At 39.3% G+C, this 7,810-nt stretch overlaps 1 protein-coding gene across 1 annotated transcript in view; it reads right to left on the reverse strand.

Annotated features, from left to right (window-relative positions):
• Nucleotides 1–7,426, reverse strand: part of abhd8a (abhydrolase domain containing 8a) — a 32,821-nt gene extending 25,395 nt beyond the window's left edge. Inside the window, exon 1 of the mRNA XM_056445701.1 lies at nucleotides 6,788–7,426. The gene's annotated coding sequence lies outside the window, so the exon portion shown is untranslated. The remainder of the gene's footprint in view (nucleotides 1–6,787) is intronic.
• Between the last annotated feature and the right edge of the window lie 384 nt (nucleotides 7,427–7,810).

Raw genomic sequence — 7,810 nt, forward strand, 5'->3', positions numbered from 1 at the left:
AATAAGCATGTATTTTTAAACAAAATGTATTCCCAGTTGAAAACTAAATCATTTATCGTCATCTACTAAGTGTTGATCTCTACGTCGAGTGTTGATTTGTAATCAGTGGATTTCAATAATCTCAAAAATTTCAAAGAGCTTGTCACAAGTCTATTTAAGACGGATTTAGACACCTCAATCTAAAAACTTAATAAATAATCTTTCCACTGATTTCCACTCTGGTCGAACGGTTTGTTCCTTTTCGCATGCATATGAATGGACGTCTACTACCGGGTTGGACCCACTTTTGCCTTCAGAACTGCCCTAATCCTTGTGGCATAGATTCAACAAGGTACTGGAAATATTCCTCAGAGATTTTGCTCCATATTGACATGATAGCATCATGTAGTTGCTGCAGATTTGTCAGCTGCACATCCATGATGTGAATCTCCCGTTCTACCACATCCCAAAGGTGCTCTATTGGATTGAGATCTGGTGACTGTGGAGGCCATTTGAGTAAAAAGCCCAAGATTCTTCAGTTTTAGTGCCTGAATACTGTTTAGGTGCCCAAAGTCGGTCCTGGACAGCCAATTTCTGCAAAGTTTAGTTCCAACCTCCATCAGACACACCTGGGCTAGCTAATCAAGCTCTTAAGCTGCGGTCACACTGCACTTTTCTACCCATTGGCTTACATTCATTCGCACATGAATGTGTCAGACCGGAAACGCAGACCGAAAAGTTTAAGCTTGGTGAACTCTGACCTGCGAAATCGCATCACTTGACTGCGTGCGACTAATTGAAGATCAAAACATGATCTCTCTGGACAGAAATTTAAAACATGGACCAATTGCTCGCTTTTTAAATGTCTAATCATCTTGTTTAATACTGCCCCTTTTTGCAACGTCATACAACAGAATTGCACACGCACAACTCTAGTGTGACCGCAGCGTAAGCCACTACATCAAAAAGTTACGAATTTCTGTGAGACTGTTTTGTCACATCACAAGGAATGCAATGTTGAGCAAGAGCCACAGAACACATGATTTGTGGAGTCACTGCAGAGTTTAACTATAATAGAGTGAAAGTTTAGCGTTTGCATGTGTTTTTAAGGCCTGTGATTGAGCATTACAAAATAGTTTAATATATTTGGGCACAAAAATGATGATGTTTGGAGGTGTAACCAAAGATTAATGTATTTACTGGTGATGTGACGTTGTGCGCCGAGACTTCGAAGCATGTATCAATAAAACAATACATCTCGCAGTGAAGCAGTGTGCCGGAGCTTGATTCGTTTAGCCCTCATCACGTGATCAGTGACGTCAGAAGCTTCACTTTCGCCTATACCCACGTGACTGCTTCTAATTTTGATTCAAAGGTTTAAACACCCTCATGGGTTAGTAAAGTGTATAGCAAGACATTAGGCGTCGATTACATACGTTTCTACTGTTTCAAAGCACTGAACCGGTCCCACACACCAGTAATTAATCTAAAATACAATAGTAATTTATAGGAAGAAGCTTTTGAAGCATACTAAAGTGTATTAGCGTATTTTTTTACAACTATCTTTGAAGAAAACCACTGCATATCGTAGTGTAGTGTTTAACGGAGACCAGCTGGCGAGCGCATCCCGAAAGCTTCACTCACATAGCCTCCTCTTTAGTGCATTTCCCTCCCATGCAGAAATCGCTGGTTCGATCCCCACTTGGAACTAGTGGGTGGGTAAATGAATAAGATGTAAATACTTTTAAATACCTTGGATTTTACTACAGTCATCTGTGGTGTAATGTAATATATCTTATGTGTAAAAACTACAGTAATTTGTTTATATTACTGTTGTTGTATGACTACATGAATGAGTTGGTCAGTTGTGAACATTTGACAATATTGCAACACAGTGCTTTCCCACACTTTAACCAGAAGAGGTCCTCATCGAGCTCTGATTTAGAAAGCTTCGAGTAACGAACCTTTTTCCAATACAATTTAAGTTTCGTATTGAATTTAAAATATTGCTTCTTACATATAAAGCTTTAAATAATCTAGCTCCTGTTTATCTAACCAATCTTCTGTCTCGCTACAATCCAACTCGCTCTTTAAGATCTCAAAACTCAGGGCTTCTGGTAGTACCTAGAATAGCAAAGTCGAGTAAAGGAGGTCGAGCCTTCTCATTTATAGCTCCTAAACTCTGGAATAGCCTTCCTGATAACGTCCGAGGCTCAGACACACTCTCCCAATTCAAAACTAGATTAAAGACCTATCTGTTCAGTAAAGCATACACTTAGTGCACCACTTAGGGGGCTTCCACACAGGTTATGCATCTTGCTGATATACACTGTGAACATCAGCTACGCTAATTATTTTCTTTATTCTCCATTTCCACCTGGGGATACTCTTCCCGAGGCCCTCAGACTATGCAGAGTCACTGATTCGATCCAAGACCAACGACGAGATGATCCCAAGGTTTCCATATCCTGGATCAGGCCGTATCCTGAGCAGCTACTGTGGTGGTCATGGAAAAGTGGAGAACATGAGACTGATTCCTGTGACGCTCCAGAGACAGACGAGTCTTCGCTGAGGCCAGCTTCCAGCCTCCGCCACTGAGACTGCAGCTCTGCACAAGACATTTGGCCAGCAGAGAAATTAAAATGGTCGTGCCCAACTGAGTCTGGTTTCTCTCAAGGTTTTTTTTCTTCACTTCCACCTTTAGTGAAGTTTTTTTTCCCTCTCCGCTGTCGCCACTGGCCTGCATGGTTCGGGATCTATAGAGCTGCGCATCGTTGGATTTGCTCTTCAGTATTTGGACTCTCAGTAGTGATTATTAAACCACACTGACCTGAGCTAAACTGAACTGAATTTAAACACTACAAACTGAACTACACTGTTCCTATTTACTATGATCTTCTATGTGAAGCTGCTTTGACACAATCTACATTGTATAAGCGCTATACAAATAAAGGTGAATTGAATTGAATTGAACAATTGAGTCGAGCGCTTCACTGGTTCAGAAAGCTTCATTTCACCATCACTAGTATTTATTTATTTATACGTCAGAAAGTTTAATTTTTGTCTTGTTTCTAGCCCTAATACCAAAATTTCAAAACGAAAATAAGCTTATTTCACCTACCCCATTGAAAGAATCTTAATTTTGACTTATTTATTCTAAAGGTCAAAACAATACAGTATTTTTGACTTGATCTAAGTATTTTTTTTAGATAGATAGTAAGAAAAGCATTGTGATTAATTTTAGTGCCTGAATACTGTTTAGACTGTTTAGGTGCCCAAAGTCCTGCAAAGTTTAGTTCAAACCCCAATCAAACACACCTGGGCTAGCTAATCAAATCTTACTAGGCTTTCTAGAAACATCCGTGCAGGTGTATTGAGGTAAGTTGGAGTTAAAATCTGCAGGACACTGGCCCTCCAGGACTGAATTTGGACATCTCTGGATTAGACAAACTATTCATATATTTCAATATTTATCAAAGAAAAATGAGTTATTGCAATATAAAATCTTTCCCATATGATGCATATTTCCTTGTTTTAAATATAAAGAAACCTGTTTAGGATTGTGTGCACCGCTGATGTGCAGATGGAGGAGGAGAACATGGATCTGCCAATTAGCTAATGATTGTCCTGCATCAGGTGCTGTTTACCACATCTCCACAGGGAAGCTCATTAACGCTGAAGAAGTAGAGCGGTTACACGCAGAGGAGAGAGATGGAGGAGACAGGAAAATGAATACCAATCCTCAAGTAAGCAAACTCTACTAATCAAACTGCAACTTGAGTAAGTCTGCATGACAATAGTATAGAGTGTTTTCATCAGTCGGCCATATTGGAGTCACAATGTAAACAAAGCAACTGCACTGAATGAAACTTGCTGATTGTTGCTGCTGAAGTTGATCAGTTGTGATTTGTTTTTGGTGCGCTTTACTAATCTGTTGGACTGGATAAAGCATTTAGAGTATGTTACAACTTTTTAACCTTGGAAAGTTCGAAAAAGTGACTTATGAACATTTTAATAGGTTAAAGTGCTTAATTGTCTGGGTTGGTGTTGTATATTACTCTACACAAATTTTGCCAGAACATTTTCTGTTAATTTACAGACTTCTCTATATATCATTTCTTATACATTATTTCAGGCTGCTAAAATGTCAATAAACGTCACTTTGTTAGACTGTAGAGTTGAATTTTCAGCATAAAAAGTTGAAAGCAGAAATCAACATCCCATAATCCATATTTATCCAAGATGGCCGCCTCCGTGTCGTGCTCTGCAGTAGTGTTTGTGTTAGCTTGTCCTGTCTCGAGTCATATTCCTACAATTAGTTAAAAAATATATTTATTATCAGTTTTTTGTCCTGTCTCTGTTATCCTGTTGCACTGTAGAAGCTCTGTCACCAAAACAAATTCCTCGTATGTGTGAACATATCTGGCAATAAAGCTCTTTCTTTCTGATAATGCAATTCACAACCGTAAATATACGGAAAACACTTGTGAATCACAAAATAGGGGAACTGTAAATTAACAGATATATTTTACAGTGTACAGTTAAGATGTACTTTAAAAAAATCTATCTATAGACTAAACTTTAATTTTTAGAATCAGCACTATTGTCAAACACAATGCAAGGAATAACTGTATAGCATATAAAGGGCACATATTTTACCCCCTTCTCAATATTTAAGATAAGTCTTTTGTGTCTCCAGAATGTGTCTGTAAATGTTCAGCTCAACACCCATCAGATTATTTATTAGACCTTTCAGAAATATTGACTTTCTGCTCTGAACATATTGTAGCTGTTTTTGTTGACTGTGTCTTTTAATGCGAGCTCTCCCCGTCCACCGTTCCCACATTACTGTCAGAGTGTGCCTCAATCTCAGCCTCAGCTGCGTCAGATAAACAGCACAGTGACAGACATGAAGCAGATCTCGTTTGTGAGAAATACTAAGAACTTTCCCAATGATAATTTGTTGTGGAGTTACACTGTCGTTGTCGTTGCTAATTGTTTTTGCACGCAAATGTGACAGGATATGCGTCAATACACAGCTGTTCGTAAATCCATTGTTAATGTACAAAATAAACCTGATTTAACATCCAAAAAAACTGGAATTGAAGCGTCATTTATTATTGTGCTGCCATGCAGCTGTGGTGATGAATTACAGCGATTTACTTCATCACAAACATGCACCGTTTTAAATCAATTTACACTTGTAAAGCTCACTCTTGATCACATTTGATGATGACTGATGATCACAGAGAGCTGAACAGATCTTTTAATCCCAGTTGCTTTGCACACGTTCTGTCTTGTTGATATGATTTTGTGTGCTACTAAAGAGACGGCTGTCAATCAAATTTGTGGGCAGGAAAACCACACTTCTACGTCACGTTGCGGTGGGCCTCAAAATGGGAGGGATTTGGGTTTATTTTAACATCAGGAAATGTAAAAAAGAGACTTATTGTGTTTTATATCAGCCCAATATGACTGTGGTCACACTATACCTACACACAGTTCTGTCCAAACAGCTTACAAAAGATGCTTTTCATCATAGGTGCCCTTTTAATAACCATACACAATGTATTAATTTAACAAAAACAATCATAAAGAAGTGATCTGCATGTTGTTTTGGGTTTCAATTTAGCAATGAAGTAACTGTCCATTCCCAGACGGTCAGCACACATATATGATTCTCCTCAGAGGTATTTATTACCTTTTTAATTTATTCATTTTCCTTCAGCTTAGTCCCATACTTATATATCAGGGGTCGCCACAGCGGAATGAATCGCCAACTATTTCAGCATATGTTTTATGGAACACATACCCTTTCAGCTGCAACCCAGTACTAGAAAACACTCATACACTATCGCATTCTCACACACACACACACACACACACACACACACACACACACACACACATACACACACACACACACACACATACACACATACACATGCATATGCTACGGCCAATTTAGCTCATCCAATTTAACCGGAGCACCGAGAGGAAACCCACACCAAGACGAGGAGAACATGCAAACTCCACACAGAAATGCCAACTGACCCAGCCAGGACTCAAACGAGTGACTTTCCTGTGGTGAGGCGACAGTTCTAACCACTAAGCCACCGTGCTGCCCCATTACTTTTTAATATCCATTGAATGAACAAAAGATTCCTCAATGCCATCAGTGCACAATGTATTGTGTATTTATAAACACTGCATATTACTGGGAATAACATACTATTGATTATTATCCTGGTCTTCACGGTGTATGACAGCATTTCTCACACACAAATCTGAATCCAGAAATCCAGTGCAAACTCTTGCATGCATTGCCCCACATTCAGTGAGTGGGAGTGTGTTTTGGTGTGTCATCACTCAGTCTGCAATGCAGAATTGGAGTGTGTAGGCAGGCTCCAGTACAGTACAGCGCTTGATAACCTACATCAGGAACAACATGTACAGTCCCAAATAAAGCCGGCTCATTATCCACATGACTTTAAATGAAGCATCTATTAAAAAGCATATGGGTGGTGTTTTAATAAATGATGCACTGTCTGCAATGCATCAGTGCAACCCATTCACTTCTAATAATGCCTCATTAGGTGTTATATTTATGCACTCACTAATAATACCTGCATCTGTACTGCAGGTTGACATGGCGTTAATATTTCTGAACACATCAATGGCATTGATTGATTAGTTGCTGCGCAACGCATGTACTGTAGCAGAGATGCAAAACATGCTGCATACCCTGCACCTAACTAGTATGCAAGCCAGCGTTATGCATATGAATATTGCAAAATATGATGCTCACCTGGATCGATGCCTGCGAGACGAATCGGATTTATAAGCGCACTCGATTATAGGCTATCTATATGATGACAATGATTTAAAATACATCTAACAAACCCCTTTCAATGTCAATTACTCATATTCCGCATAACCGACTATAAATCGATGCCGATTAAACTGATTTTAAGCAAATAAATTAGTGCGTGTTATTAAAAGCGAGCTTGGCATCCAGAGAGGAGCCGCGGCGGCGCGCAGGAGGGTCTGCGGCTCTCAGCATCCTCACGGCGGGTAATCATCCACCCCAGTGCCCTTGTTTTCTCCTGTAGTCGGAAACCATGTCTTGGTTCGTGTTCGTAGTGACTGACAGGAGATGTGGCGAACTGCAGACCCTCCTTCAGTCCGTTCTGGCCAATGCAGAGTCTGCTGGAGCTGTTGCTAAGCCCAGACCACAGAGAAAAGCAGAAGAGCAGCAGTTTACGCACACACATACACTACTAACGTATGCCATGTAGTAATAGTGTAAATCAATGTCGCGTTCGCGCTTTTTCCCACAAATTTACTCATTTTGTTAACCCAACTAAGAAACAAGCCAGCCAATTAGCTATACATTCAGTCACAATGACAATATACGTTTTATACACTAAGGGATTTAAAAAAAATTGATTATTATATATTGATGATGGACAATTATGTATTAAGGAATGATTAAGGGTAACACGATAGCTAGCACTGTCGCCTCATAGCAAGAAGGTCGCTGGGTCGAGCCCCGGCTGGGTCAGTTGGCGTTTCTGAGTTTGGGTTGCGGCTGGAAGGGCATCTGCTGGATAAGTTGGTAGTTCATTCCACTGTGGCGACCCCTGATAAATAAGGGGCTAAGCCGAAGGAAAATTAATGAATATTATTATTATTATTATTATTATTATTATTATTATTATTATTATTATTATATAAGTAATGCTTAAGTCATCATTTCATTTTAACTTAATTCATTACTGTTACTAATAATACACAATTATTGAATTCTGAGTGAAATGCAACAGGCTAG

The sequence above is a fragment of the Danio aesculapii genome, chromosome 2 (assembly GCF_903798145.1).
Source record: "Danio aesculapii chromosome 2, fDanAes4.1, whole genome shotgun sequence".
Lineage (NCBI taxonomy): Eukaryota > Metazoa > Chordata > Actinopteri > Cypriniformes > Danionidae > Danio > Danio aesculapii.